General features: G+C 37.1%; 1 pseudogene; it reads right to left on the bottom strand.

Annotated features, from left to right (window-relative positions):
* Nucleotides 1–7,689: 7,689 nt before the first annotated feature.
* Nucleotides 7,690–14,104, bottom strand: LOC100688640 (annotated as a pseudogene).
* Between the last annotated feature and the right edge of the window lie 125 nt (nucleotides 14,105–14,229).

Raw genomic sequence — 14,229 nt, 5'->3', positions numbered from 1 at the left:
CATGATACAACTTGGATGAACCTGGAGAATATTATACAAAGTGAAATAAGCCCATTACTAAAAGACAAATACTGCATGATTTCACTTAAATAAGTATCTGAAGTAGTCTAATTCATAAAAACAGGAAAAATGGTATTGGGGAGGTGTAGAAGGGGAAGCTACTGTCTCATGGATATAGAGCTTGAATATTGAAAAAGTTCTGGCAATTGTTTGCACAAAAATGTAAATGAACTTAACAGTACTGAACTGTACATTTGGAAACTGTTAAGACTGAAATTTTATTTTATGTTTTTACACACAGTAAAAATAAATATGAAATTTATGTTTAAAAATTAATGTTCAAGATAAAAATGAAAAGTTAGAACACACTCTGTGAAGGTATACCCATGAGTACTACCTCTTTCTCCTCTGTAAAGCTTTCTACTTCTTTAACAATTTTAGTAATTCGTGTTTTGAGTAATTTATGTCAGTGAAGACTTCAGATTAAAAGCATGGACTTATACATGACTTCTATATAACTCTGAAAATCTCCTCAATATTTATGGTTATATTCCCTTTCTCATTTTTTCCTTTATGGATTTTCCTCCTTTCTTACTTTTATTAGGCTAGGATTTTCTCCCCCCACACTCACCTTTTTTTTTTTTTCTTTTTAAAGAAAATGTATTTAGGGATTAGTAGAATTCACTGGTTCTCTGTTTCCTAGTTCATTTCCTAGTTCAAATCTGTTCTTATTAGTCTTCTGTTTCATCATGTTTTGCTTATATTTATGTTGTTGTAACTGGAAGCTGAAGATTTACTGAAACAAACTTTGTAAAGCTATGAAGTTTCCTCTGATTAAAGCTCAGCTATACAACTTAGATAAAGGCACAATATATTCTTATGATGGTTATTTTTTCAAGTATTGTGAACTGTGGCTTTTGATTTCCTCTTCAGACCAAGAATTGTTAGAGGTTTGTATTTCCTAAGTATGTGGAAATAAGTAAGGTTTCCATTTGCTAGGTCTATTATTAATTGCAAATATTACAGAATGGCATACCACAAATGCTTTATAGAACTGGGGTTTACATCGTGGCCAATATGATTCTATTTCTTTAATGTTCCATGGGCACTACAAAATAAGATATAGTTCTTTCAAATAAAGAATTTTCTTTGAATTAATTATCTTTAATAAGAAAAATAATCAGACCCTCTATATTGCTTCATACATTGTGTATTTTTACAAGATGTTAAACTCCCCCTTTCCCATGGGCATACTGTCAGTTTCTCCTTCTATCTGACAGTATTCAATTATCATTTTCAAATGGATCTTATTTTGTGCATAAAGGTTTACAAATATTATACTTTTATTATACTTTCTTTTTTTAATTCCTTACCAGGACTGTCAAAGCAAAGAGAAATGGTGGACATATTCTCGGCCAGCGATGTCCAATATGCTGGCTATTAAACACTTGAGCAGATGTGGCTACTAAGCGCTTGAAATGTAGCTATTATTACTGAGGAATAGAGTTTTTAAATTAAACTTTATTTTCATTAGATTAAATTTAAATTCAAACAGCCATATGTAGCTAGTAACTACACTATTAGACCAAGGCTAAATTAATAATACATGAATGGCCTTATCTTATGAAGGAGTTCTCATTAGATTCTACTTTGTTGATTAATAATATGCTTTCTTTGTGCTTTCATTTCCTGATATATGTCATCCCTCTTTCACCTTTTTTTTTTTTTAAGATTTTATTTATTTATCCATGAGAGACACAGAGAGAGAGGCAGAGACATGGCAGAGGGAGAAGCAGGCTCCACGCAGGGAGCCCAACATGGGACTCGATCCCGGCCGCTAAGCCAACAGGGCTGCCCCCTTTCACCTTTTAGAATTACTTTTACACATGTCTTTCGGAAACTACAGATGTATTTTTTTTCCTAATTCACTCTGGGAATCTGTCTTGTAATAGAAATGTTCAACTCAAACATTCATTGGCATTGCTTGATCTTACTTATGTTGTTGTATTTAAATTATGCTTTTTTCCTATTATTTCCTTTTTTTAAAAAAAATATGGCTTATCTTTGATTTTTTCCTACTTTAGTAATTTGGAAAGTATACTTTCTGCTTTTAATTCTCCATGTGGTTACCCTTAAATTTAAAATACATGAATCTAGGGTCCCTGGGTGGCTCAGCAGTTGAGCGTCTGCCTTTGGCTCAGGGCGTTATCCCAGAGTCCTGGGATCAAGTCCCACTGCATGGAGCCTGCTTCTCCCTCTGCCTATGTTTCTGTCTCAGTCTCTCTCTCTCTCCCTCTTCCTCTCTTTCACTCTCTCTCTCTCTGTCTCTCATGAATAAATAAAATCTTTAAAGATTAATTGATTAATCTATTAATTAAAATAAAATAAAACACATCAATCTATGGGGTGCCTGGGTGGTCAGTCAGTTAAGTGTCCGACTCTTGATTTCAGCTCAGGTCATGATCTCAAGGTTGTGAGGTGGAGCCCCCACTGTACTGGGTATAGTGCCTGATAGCGTTCTCTCTCTCCCTCTGCCCCTTCTTCCCTCAAAAAAATCAATAATCTATGGATCTCCTGGAAACAGTATCTAGTAATTCCTCCTGCACTTTCCTACCCTATCCGGATCTCCCAGGTAATGGGGGCATAGTATAATATTGTAGATGAAATTTTTTATTTTCAATGTTTGAAACAAAATTATCTATTTTTTTATCTATTCTTTTAAAGATCATTATTATCTGTGTTTTTCATAAACTCATCTATAACATCATTTAAATAATTATATGTTTAAGTGAACTCATGTATACATGCATGCATCAATTTATACTTAAGTCCACATTCTTAAGACCTTTATTTTTTCATTATTTTCCAGTTGCTTTGCTTATCTCAGTTGCCCCTTCTCCTTTCCCACAAATTCTACATGGGGTATGTTTTCTGAGCTATCATATTTCTTAAGGTATCCTTTTGTTACATTGTCTGGGTACAGAACGCCTTGGACAAAATATTTTTCTATCGAATTGTAAATGATGCTCTATTGCCTTATTGCATTCAATATTATACCAAAATTCCCAAATTTTATAATTTTTTTAAATTTTGAGGTAACTTGTTTATTTCTGGTTTTTTGTTTCTCTTTTTTGACTGGGTGTTTGAATTTTTTTTCTTACAATTCAGAACATTCGCCAATTTTTTTTTTAAAATTCTACTTATCTGTGAGAGAGAGAGAGTGCTAGTGAGTAGGGAAGGAGCAGAGGGAGAAGAACAAGCAGACACCTCCCCTGAGTACATAGCCTGAGGTGGGACTGGATCCTAGGACCCTGAGATCTAGACCTGAGCAAGACCAAGAGTCTGACACTTAACTGACTGAGCCACCCAGTCCCTACCAGGACTATTTAGAGGTCAGTCACATTTTAGTTTGACTGGTACCTGGTGATCCATTCCAGCCTGCAGTCTCAGCTATTTCTCCAATGCAGAAATGTTTTCTTATATTATTACTTCTAATGCACTTATTCTTGCCTCCTGAGATACATAAATTAGCCACACAGTGGCTCTTCATACAATGACCCATTATATTATTGATTTTCTCATTCTTTGTATCTCCTTGCTCTTTTTCTCTGCATCCTAGGAAAGCTTAGGTTTGAACCCCAAAGTGATTTTATTTTCCACATTCTCAAACCTGAACACTATTGCGGATATATTTATTATAAGCTAGTATAATTTGGTCTTTGGTGGTTGGCTGTTTTGGTCTACTAAACGAGTAATTTCTTATGGTTTAAAGCAATACAAGAATAGTAACTGCAACATAAATGGTGATGGCAAAAAAAAAACTGGAAATACAACGAATGCCCATTAATATGGAAATGACCGAATCAAGTTTGATACATTCATATCAGAAGCTACTATACTACCATTAAGAGAACTGTGGAAATCTTACCAACTTCACCAGGTATTAATTAATAAATAAAAGATAAAGAAAAACATATAACATGATAACTAATTTTATAAAATATTGACCAAACAAAACCTGTGTGTTTGAATCAGAGGAAGTAAATGTAGAGAAATGTACACAATTATATACACCAGGCTATTAATTTTGGGTATATGGGGGAGTGTAATGAGAAGAGAAGAGGGGAGACCAAAGTCCCTCAAAAAGTACCCTGAACAATAATGCAAGCATTTAGACTCTGATGCCGTCTATGGAAAGGAACATATGTATATACACATAATGAACCACACAAAAGTATGATCATCCTAAAGTGGTTATCTCGGGGGCGGGGGGGGGGGGGTTAGATGCTTTAACTTTCTTCCTCCATCACACACACACACACACACACACACACACACACACACACACACATACATTTACTCTCTAAGGAACTTTGACTTTGGGACGCCTGGGTCGCTCAGCAATTGAGCATCTGCCTTCGGCCCAGGGTGTAATCCTGGAGTACCAGGATCAAGTCCCACATCAGGTTCCCTGCGTGAAGCCTGCTTCTCCCTGTGCCTGTGTCTCTACTTCTCTCTTTTTCTGCGTCTCTCGTGAATAAATAAATAAATAAAATCTTTTTTTTTTTAAAGGAACTTTGACTTTGCTTCCTCTGTTTTATGAAACTTTTGCTCAGATGGCCAGACTCAGACAAGCACCCCTTAAGAAGAATGGTCTCTACATCAGAGAGTCTTGCTAATAAGTTCCCTTTTAGACCTGGCTCTTCTAAATTCGGGACAGATTATGAGGTCTAGGATTTTTACCATTTCTTGTGAGGTTGAGATTCTACCTTTATTTTAAATTTTAAATCAGTCCTTCCAAAATATCCCTATTTCTTAAACTCAGTGTCTTTTACTTCTTTATTTCTAAGGTTCATTTATTTCAAGTCCACCTTACCTATCTAGAATCCTAGCATCCATTTTGCCTTTCTAGGCAGTAATTCTTGGGATTCTGGCTGCAAAGATGTTGAGTATTCCATTTCACAGGACCAGAAACCACCAAACCAATCTCAATACCCTGAGATTGCCAAGACCCTTGAACCACATTGAAACTAGTAACAATGCTTTAAAAGCCTCTACTCATTTTTAATATAGGCCCGCCCTTGAGCCCTTAGACATCACACCCTCCCACCCCCCATCAGTGTTTTATGGAAGCTAAATTAAATGCTGTTTTCAAACTCTTAATTGTAAAGCATTACTTTCAATTTTCATAATGACTGAGACCAAATTTAGCTTCTGGGCATTGCTTAGGCTGTCCCTAGTTGGAGACAGGCGAGGACTATTTAAACCTATAATCTTAGTTTCAATCCACGCTCTATAATTTTGTAGAATGATGGCTCTGACAAGAAAATGCCTAGAAAGACACCAACCTCAGGGTCTCACAACTCTGCAAAAGCCTCATGTTGACAGATTTTGATAAAAGGGCCCCTAGGGGCAAGTTTCCATATGAATCAGACACCCTCCGGTTTGGCCCCAGCTTTTTCAAATGTGGGCTAACTTGCACTATTTAACCCTTACTTTTCACCTCACTGGCATTGGTCTCCCAAACACAGGACACCCAACAAGCAAAGGAACACTTTGTCCAAGTTCAACTTCACCTGCACAGTACAGCTCTGTTGTCTAATGAGCTCCAAAATGGGAGTGTTAGAGTGAGAATCTTTCCGGAAGTAAACCACAGGAACTCTACATAGTTAGGATCACTTCAGATCACTTCAAGCCAAATTGACCATCAAAAGATACTGCTTGAACAATATTCTTGCCTCAGCAGTGGTAGGAATTACAAAGGAAGAACAAAGAGGTAAGGTGAACCACATTGCAAAGAAAGGACGTGAATAGCAAAGAACTAAAAACCTCTCCTTCTCCCAACCCCACATAAAAATCTGTCCTCAAGGACCTGCCAGGATTCTAACATTCTCATCATAGGAATTACACTTTTAGGTTAAAGATAATTGAATATACTTGTTAAATTTTAACTGGGTTACCCAGAAAAGGTAACTCAAAACCATTACAAAAACCCTTCAGCTTCTATAGGAACTTGTTTGCTATATTAAGTAAATTTCTAGAAAAACCTAGTAACAGAACATAATTTGTAAAATGCTTTATAATGTACACATTGATATTTTATATGTTTATAACACACAAATGACATAAGGAAATATTATCCTTCTTTTTTGTTAAGAAAATTGAGACTCAAAGAGGTAAGGTGACTCCATCCAGCTAGCGATTGACATCTGCACTAAGAGTGGGTCAAAGGACAGAGAATTTGAGAGAAGGGATCTGGAAAGATCTTGAACACTGAGGTGCAGGCTAGGGTGAGGCCCCAGGTTGGGGGCACCAGAGTAACCAGAGAACACAGAATGGATGAGCTTCAGCTCAGGTTGAAAGGGAGGTGGATATGTAGACAAAGACGACAAACTTTTCCCATTCCAGAACTTTGCAAGAAGGTTGGTTCTATCAGTGGCCTTAGAACATGCAGACCCACATTTGAGGATCTTTCTAAACCACAGCATAGCATTGGGTCTGCCAGGATCCAAATATAAAATAAAGTAATACAAATCTACTGAGAAGTAAACAACCAGGTTCTGGTATAGGCTCCACTAATTACTAGCTGCATGACCATTTGTGTATTTTTCCATCAATCTCTTTGAACACTGGCAAAAAAGAGTGGCCATAGAGAATTAAAAACAGGACTTGTGACAGGAAGACTGAGTCTTCAAGATTCAACAAAGCATTCACTATATGCCATGCACTGATCTAGCCTCTGGGGATATTGACATGAACATGACAGGTAAGACCCCTGCGTTAATATTTAATTTGCATTCTAGTGGCAGTGAAGAAAGATGATAATTAAGCAAATAAGCAAACAATATGAATGATACGAAGTAATGACATGTGCTATGCAGAAAATAGATTGAGTTCTAAATACAAAAATCTGCAGCAAGTGTCTTTTCTTCTGCCATTCCATCTCCTGTCCTTTAAAAAAAAGAGAAAAAAAAGGTGCTAATACCTCAGGCCAAGACTACAGCACAGATTTGCTGTAGGGATCAAATGACAGAATGGATTCAAAAGCTCATTGTGTATTGCAAACTGTTTACATAATCCTTACCAGAAAGGAAGGAAAATCTTCTGACCACTTCACTGCTGGGAGCAAGCAAAGAAACTGCCAGACATTCTGTTGTTTCCAAAGACAAGATATAAAGGGGTATGCTCAACAACCACATATAAAAGAATACCAATCAATACAGACCACAAAAAAAAATAAAATAAAATACAGACCACAGCATTGTCCTCAGTGGTAACCAGAAATGAGGGTTAGAGGAAAATGAATCAAGACTCAAGCTAAATCAGACAAAATTCTCATTTCATATATTTGGGTGTTTTTTTTTTTAATTTGGGTGTTTTTCTAATTGTTGTTCATAATATGCATTTATTCCTCAACTTGCAAACAGCATGTAATTTGTCCTTCAAAAGTTAATTACAATTGGCAAAAGCTTTTCTCAGATACTTCTCTCAGGTCCAACAGAGGGGTAGATGTTAGCTCTTGATTAAAACACACACTCAAAACGAGGAGGGGATGACCTTAACTTGCAAGAACATTCCACTGTTACATTATTGTATAAACTTCCAAGCTGCTGGCTGTTCTTCCAGATGCTCTCACCTAAAGGATGTAACAGCTCAAAGCTTAATATTTACACATTCTTGGAAAAACGCTTACGTTTCATTCATAGATTCTCTGGGCTCCTGCAACACCATAGCACCTTCAGTCATGGCCCCTGGAGACGTGTCCTGGAGTCGGAGGCTGCCTCCTGAGGCCTGGGTTGGTAGACCATGAAGCGGATTCCTGCCTTTAAGCATCATTTTGCCAGTACCCGCCCTTTACTCTCATAGGCCACCACATTTTTGGTCCCGTAAAGGTGCTTCTTCATAGCCCCTCCCGAGTGGATGCTGAAACCACGATCTAGCCACTGCAATGCTTAACAAGCACCTCTACACGATGCTGAGTCTCGCAACTCAGGGGAGGGCGATATTGTCCCCCAAAGCTGCTCTTTCCTGGCTACAGCGAAGGGCTCCAGATTGAGGGGGTTCTGGTCGGTGAGCGCTGAATCAAAAGCTTCTTTTTCCAGGGGGTCCACTTCGGGTTTCACCACTGGCTTGGAACTGATTGAAAAACACTATGACCCCACACCTGGGATTCCTGTGAACTACCACTCCCAGAACCATGCTTGCCAGCTGCAGCCATATGAACCCCACCAATTTAGGTTTTTTTGCTGGACTTCGTGGGACATGAAGTGGACTCAAAGCCAACAAATCAAGAGGCCAAAACCCTCTTGATTTCATTAAAGCAAATTCGTATTATGCAAACACTAAAACTGAGTACTGTATACCATTGGTGGGAACACAGAACTGAGCATAGGTAAAAGGACACCCACTCAAGAGAGTCTAGGTGTATAGAGGGAAGTTGGCATTAAAGGCACATGCTCTGGAAGTAAAGTTATAACCCACAGTTCAGGAGAGAGGGAGGGAGGGAGGGAACATCAAAAACTCTCAGGCCTACTTTGCCAGGACAATACTAGTCAGCAGCTTAGCAACCTACTAGAAGACTAGTTATTTAAGTTTTACTTCTCTCATTTCTACAAGTAACCTCCTATAACAGTGGTTCTCAACTTTGGTTGCACGTTACAGTCACCTGGTATATTTTTAAAGAAGTTGATGCCAACATCTACTCTCAGAGACTTGAATTTCATTAGCCTGTAGCATGGTCAAGGTGATATTTTTATAGGCTACCCAGGGGATTCTAATGTGCAACCAGGCTGAAAACAAATGAGTCTACAACTGATTTGAATGCCCACCAAAAAGATAGGAATAGCATTTCTCACTACTTGCATTCGATCAGCCCTTCCAAGTACTAGTGGAATCCAATAGATCAAAAGTCAGAAGATATAAAACCAGGAGCATTTAGTATACACACATCACAGAAGGCCCTCAACCTCTGTCGTCTGCTTCTCTGTGACTCACTCCACCCCACAGAGTTTATAGCTTTCTCAAAATGTGCACCCCATGTGTCACAAGTGTCTAGGAGACAAATATAGTGTTGCTCCACCCAAGAGCAGAGAATGTGGCTTACCTGCCCTATCTCTCACTAAATCCAACAGAGATCCCATGCAGGAAGCACTTTCAGAGTCTGTGTTCACTGAATCATTCCCATCCCCACTGGAGCCAAATAATGCCTTGTGGATGAGGGGGTGGACCAAGGGGAAAAGATGGAAGGAGAGAGAAATAATGTGATCAAAGAAAGTGAGAGAGGGATGGAAAATGAAGGCATATAAATGGTTTGTTACAAAACAAAGGTAGAGCCACCAGAAAGAATCTTTAAAGCTGGAAAAGACCACAAAAATCATCTAATTTAGTTTATCAAAGAATGATCCTTAAACTATATAGAATTTATGTTGAGTTACTTCTTAATACCAAGATTCCTAGGCCTCATCTAAACTTACTGACTCAAAGGATAAAGAAATGAATGACAATTTAAAAATATGCATTTTTTAACACACTCCTTTGCACAGTTCTTAGACATCTTCAAGTTTGATAATTCCTTATCTAAATTCATTCATTTTTCAAAAAAGGAAACCATGGCCCTAGAGAAACAAAGAGATTTGCTTGAGGTCATAATGCTAATAAGTAACAGAAATGGAGCTTGAAAACACAGTTTTCCAACACCCAGTTCTACTATTTTCTGCAGGTGCTGCCAGTGCTAAGCAATAGGAACACTAAGACATATTCTTGTTCCAGAACAAGTCCCTACTCAGTGTCACATTTCCTCAGACATCCTATACCTGTTTGCCAAAACACATGTCTAATTAAAAGCAACAGTAACAAAAACCTCCATGTAAAGGCGGCCATGAGTGATAATGTTGCTAAGTGTTGCCTTTCCCAGCACTATATACGTAATCAACTAAATTCCCCAAATCAGCAGTTACTCAATCACCCAAGTCATGACTCAAAACTGATAATGCAGGCACCCAATGAACCACAGTGGAGAGGTTTGGGGAGCAGTAAGTTTTCTTTCATAGTTTCCATTAACTTCCATTATGCATAAAGTCACTACTGATTACCAATAATTTTACAGATGTAGTTTAAAGACATCAACTTTACTGTCATTATTATCTCCTGGGGATTCTATGGATCACATACTAACATCTTCTTCAGAAGGACTGTGGATTGCTCTCTGGTCATCTCAGAAGGAGTTTCTCCACTGTCTTTCCAGAAGTGGCCATCTGGTACTAAGAAGGCATTTCTAACTAGATTTATGGCTCTGGAACTTGGATTGATCCATCCAACTGATTACAATTTTATATTATGCAAAATTGGATGCCTTTAGGGCCCAGTTGGCCCAGGAATTTCTAATTGGCATCTGCTGAGATTGACACTCCATTACCTGCTAGAGCACATGTATATGAATGACCTTCATGCATTGACATAAACTAGGAATCAAGGACAGGCTGTGGCATTTGGATACATTAAAAAACATGCAGTACTTGAGATTTTGTTCAGAGACCATAGCAAAGAGTCAGCAAGTTCAAAAGCACATCTCCACCTCTACTCAACATGTGCACATTGCAGTGAAACACTCCAACAACCTAAAGAAACACAGTTTGTAACTATCCAAAAGATTAAAATATGTGAAATAAAATATTATATAAATCAGCTATATAATTGAGAAACAATTTCTACTTCTATATGTTCTTTAACTATATAAACATCACAAAATTTTTGTTAGGATTCAAATTCAGAAGAAAAAAAAATGATGAGTATCACATTATGGAAACCTCTAATACCATGATAGAACATACACCCAAAGTGTTTCGGAAAGTACAACCTCTGTTCAAAGACGTTCTGTCCTCTAGCTGGCAAAAGGGATTTATTAAACACTTAGTATATGAAGAAGTAAAAGTCTGGGCACTTAACCAAGAGCTAATATAAATTACTTTGGAAGATACAACATATAGAATAAAATTATATGAGAGAAATCACTCAGCAAAACAGGGTGACATTTGGCAAGACTCAACTGTATATTTATTATTATGTTTCATTTATCTATGAGTCTGTTTCTGTTTTATTCGTTTCTTTGGATTTTAGATTCCACATACTACGTGAAATCATACCGTATCTGTGTTTCTCTATCTGACTTACTTCACTTAGCATAGTACTCTCTAGGTTTATTCATCTTGTCACAAGTGGCAAGGTTTCATTCTTCTTTATGCCTCAGTAATATTCCTGTGCGTGTACACTCATACACAACATACCTTCTTTATCTATGCATCTACAGATGGATGCTAACGTTGCTTTCATATATTGGCTATTATAAACTGTCCTGCAATGAACATAGGGGTGCGTATCTCTTTGAATTAGCATTTTCATTATCTTGAGATAAATACCCAATACTGAATTCTCAGGAGCATATGATTGTTCTATTTTGAATTTTTTGAGGAACCTTCATTTTGTTTGCCACAGTGACTGTACCAGTTTACGCTCCCACTAACAGTGTGCAAAGCTTCCCTTTACTCCACATATCCTCACCAACACTTGTTATTTCTTGTCTTTGACGCTAGCCATTTCTGGCAGGCATGATATCTCATTGTGATTTTGATTTGTATTATCCTAATGATTGGTGATATTGAGCATCATTTCACATCTCTTGTTCATCTGTAGGTCTTCTTTAAAAAAAAATGTCAACTATAGGCCTCTACTAATTTTGTAATTGAGTTGTTTATTCGTTTGATATTAAGTTGTGTACGTTCTTAATATATTTGGATACTAACCTCATATCATGCAAATATCTTCTCCCATCTACTAAGTTGCCTTTTCATTTTTTGATGATTTCCTTTACTGTGCAAAATCTTTTTAGTTTGATGTAATCTCACTTGCTTATATTAGCTTTTGTTGCCCTTGCCTGCAGAAACTGGTCTAAGAAATTATTGCTAAAAAAATGTCATAAGAGCTTACTGCCTATGTTTTGTTCTAGGAGTTTTATAGTTTCAGGACTTACATTCAAGATTGTAATCCATGCAGAATTTACTTTATGGTCTCAGATCTTACCCTCAAGACTTTAATCAATTTTTAATTAATTTTTGTATATAAGATAGTGGTCTATTTTCCTTCTTTTGCACATAGCTATCTACTTCCCAACACCATTTACTGAAAAGCATCTTTTCCTCATTATATATCCTTGCCTCTTTGTCATACATTAATTGACCAGATATGTGTGGGTTTGTTTTTAGGCTTTCTATTCTATTCCACAGATCTATGTGTCTGTTTTCCAACCAGCACCATATCTTTTTGATTAATGTAGCTTTGTAGTATTATTTGAATTCAAGAAAAATGGTAACTCCATGCTTTGGTCTTCTTTCTCAAGATGGCTTTGGCTATTTGGGATCTTTGGTGGTGCTACACAAATTGTAAGATATTTCTATGTCCTACTTCTATGAAAAATGTTATTGGTACTTTTTTTTTTTTTTTTTTTTGCTATTGGTACTAGCAATAAGTGAAGAAATGCATTGCATCTGGATAGTAAGGACATTTTAACAATATTAATTCTTCCAATTAATTCCTTCCAATCTTTCAATCCAATCATATATATATATATATATATATAGGCATTTGCTATATATATAATAAAAATAAATGGAAAAATGGAAATAATCATATATATATATATTCCCATTTATTTGTGTTGTCTCCAGTATTTTTAATCAGTACCTTATAATTTTCAGAGTACAAATCCTTCACCTCCTTGGTTAAACTTATGCCTGGATATTTTATCCCTTTTGATGTATTCATAAATGGGATCATTTTCTTAATTTCTCTTTCTGATAGCTTATTACTATAGTATATAGAAATGCAAACAATTTCCATATGCTAATTTTGTATACTGTGACTTAACTGTATTAATGTATTAGTTCTAATAGTTTTTTTAATTTTTATGTATTTATGATAGTCACGGAGAGAGAGAGGCAGAGACATAGGCAGAGGGAGAAGCAGGCTCCATGCACAGGGAGCCCGACGTGGGATTCGATCCCGGGTCTCCAGGATCGCGCCCCGGGCCAAAGGCAGGCGCTAAACCGCTGCGCCACCCAGGGATCCTGTTCTAATAGTTTTTTGGTGGAATTTCTAGTTTTCTATATATAATACCATGTCATCTGTCATTCTTTTCACTTCAGATACCTTTTATTTCTTTTTCATGCCTAATTAGTGGATAGGACTTCCAAAACTATGCTGAATAAAAATTAAGTGGGCATCCTTATTCCTGCTCTTATAGGAAAAGCATTTGGCTCTCCACCACTGAGCATTATGTTAGCTGTGGGTCACACAAGCTTTTAATGATGGCTGAGGTTTCCGACATTACTAAAACATTAAGGCAATGACTCTCATCTTATTTGAGGACAATGGACATAGTAAAATCTTTAGGAAGAAAGAGCCTGACATAACCTGTTAAAAAAAAATACACCTGGTAATGATTAAGAGCATGCGCTCTGGAACATGGTTGCCTGGGTTCATACCTATGAATCTATCACTTCTTATCTCAATGTATTCCTAAAATCTTCTCCAGTCAAGTTGCTGCCCTCATCAATTCACAACACCATCCCTGTCAAGTTCAGGTATAATCTGTATGTTGCTATTCCAATGGTAAATTACCAGTCCTCACCTTCTTTGACTATCAGTAGTACTTAACATTTTATCTCTCAAACTTGAAATGCCTTCTTTACCTGGATTTCAGGGCAACACATTCTTATGATTTTTCCTCCTTCCTCATTGATTCATCCTTCTTAGTTTCCCATTTTGACTCTCCTTCCTCTTCCCAATTTCTAGATGCCTAAATGCCCAGGATTCACTATTGAACTTTCTTCTCCTCTTCTATATATACTCACCCTTGCTGAACTCCTTCAGTCTCATTGCTTTGAATCACTTATACATCCCAAATTTCTAATCCTACCCAGCGTACCTCCCTGGAACTATATATATATATGCAATCACTTCCCTATTACCTCCCACTTCTCTGTCCGATAGGCCTCTAAGATCTAACATACCCAAAATCAAACTCTTGCTCTTCTTTCTCAAACCTGATCATCCTAGCTTCACTTCCATTTCAGTTGTTGGAAATTCCCAATTGTTGAGGCCAAAAACACGGAGGTCACTTTTGACTTCTATTTGTCTTTCATATCCCAGTTGCCTTGGATAGCAAATTCCACTCAT

This window comes from Canis lupus, chromosome X (assembly GCF_011100685.1).
Source record: "Canis lupus familiaris isolate Mischka breed German Shepherd chromosome X, alternate assembly UU_Cfam_GSD_1.0, whole genome shotgun sequence".
NCBI lineage: Eukaryota > Metazoa > Chordata > Mammalia > Carnivora > Canidae > Canis > Canis lupus.
The sequence above is the reverse complement of the archived record's forward strand: the minus strand, read 5'-3'. Positions and strand labels throughout refer to the sequence as shown.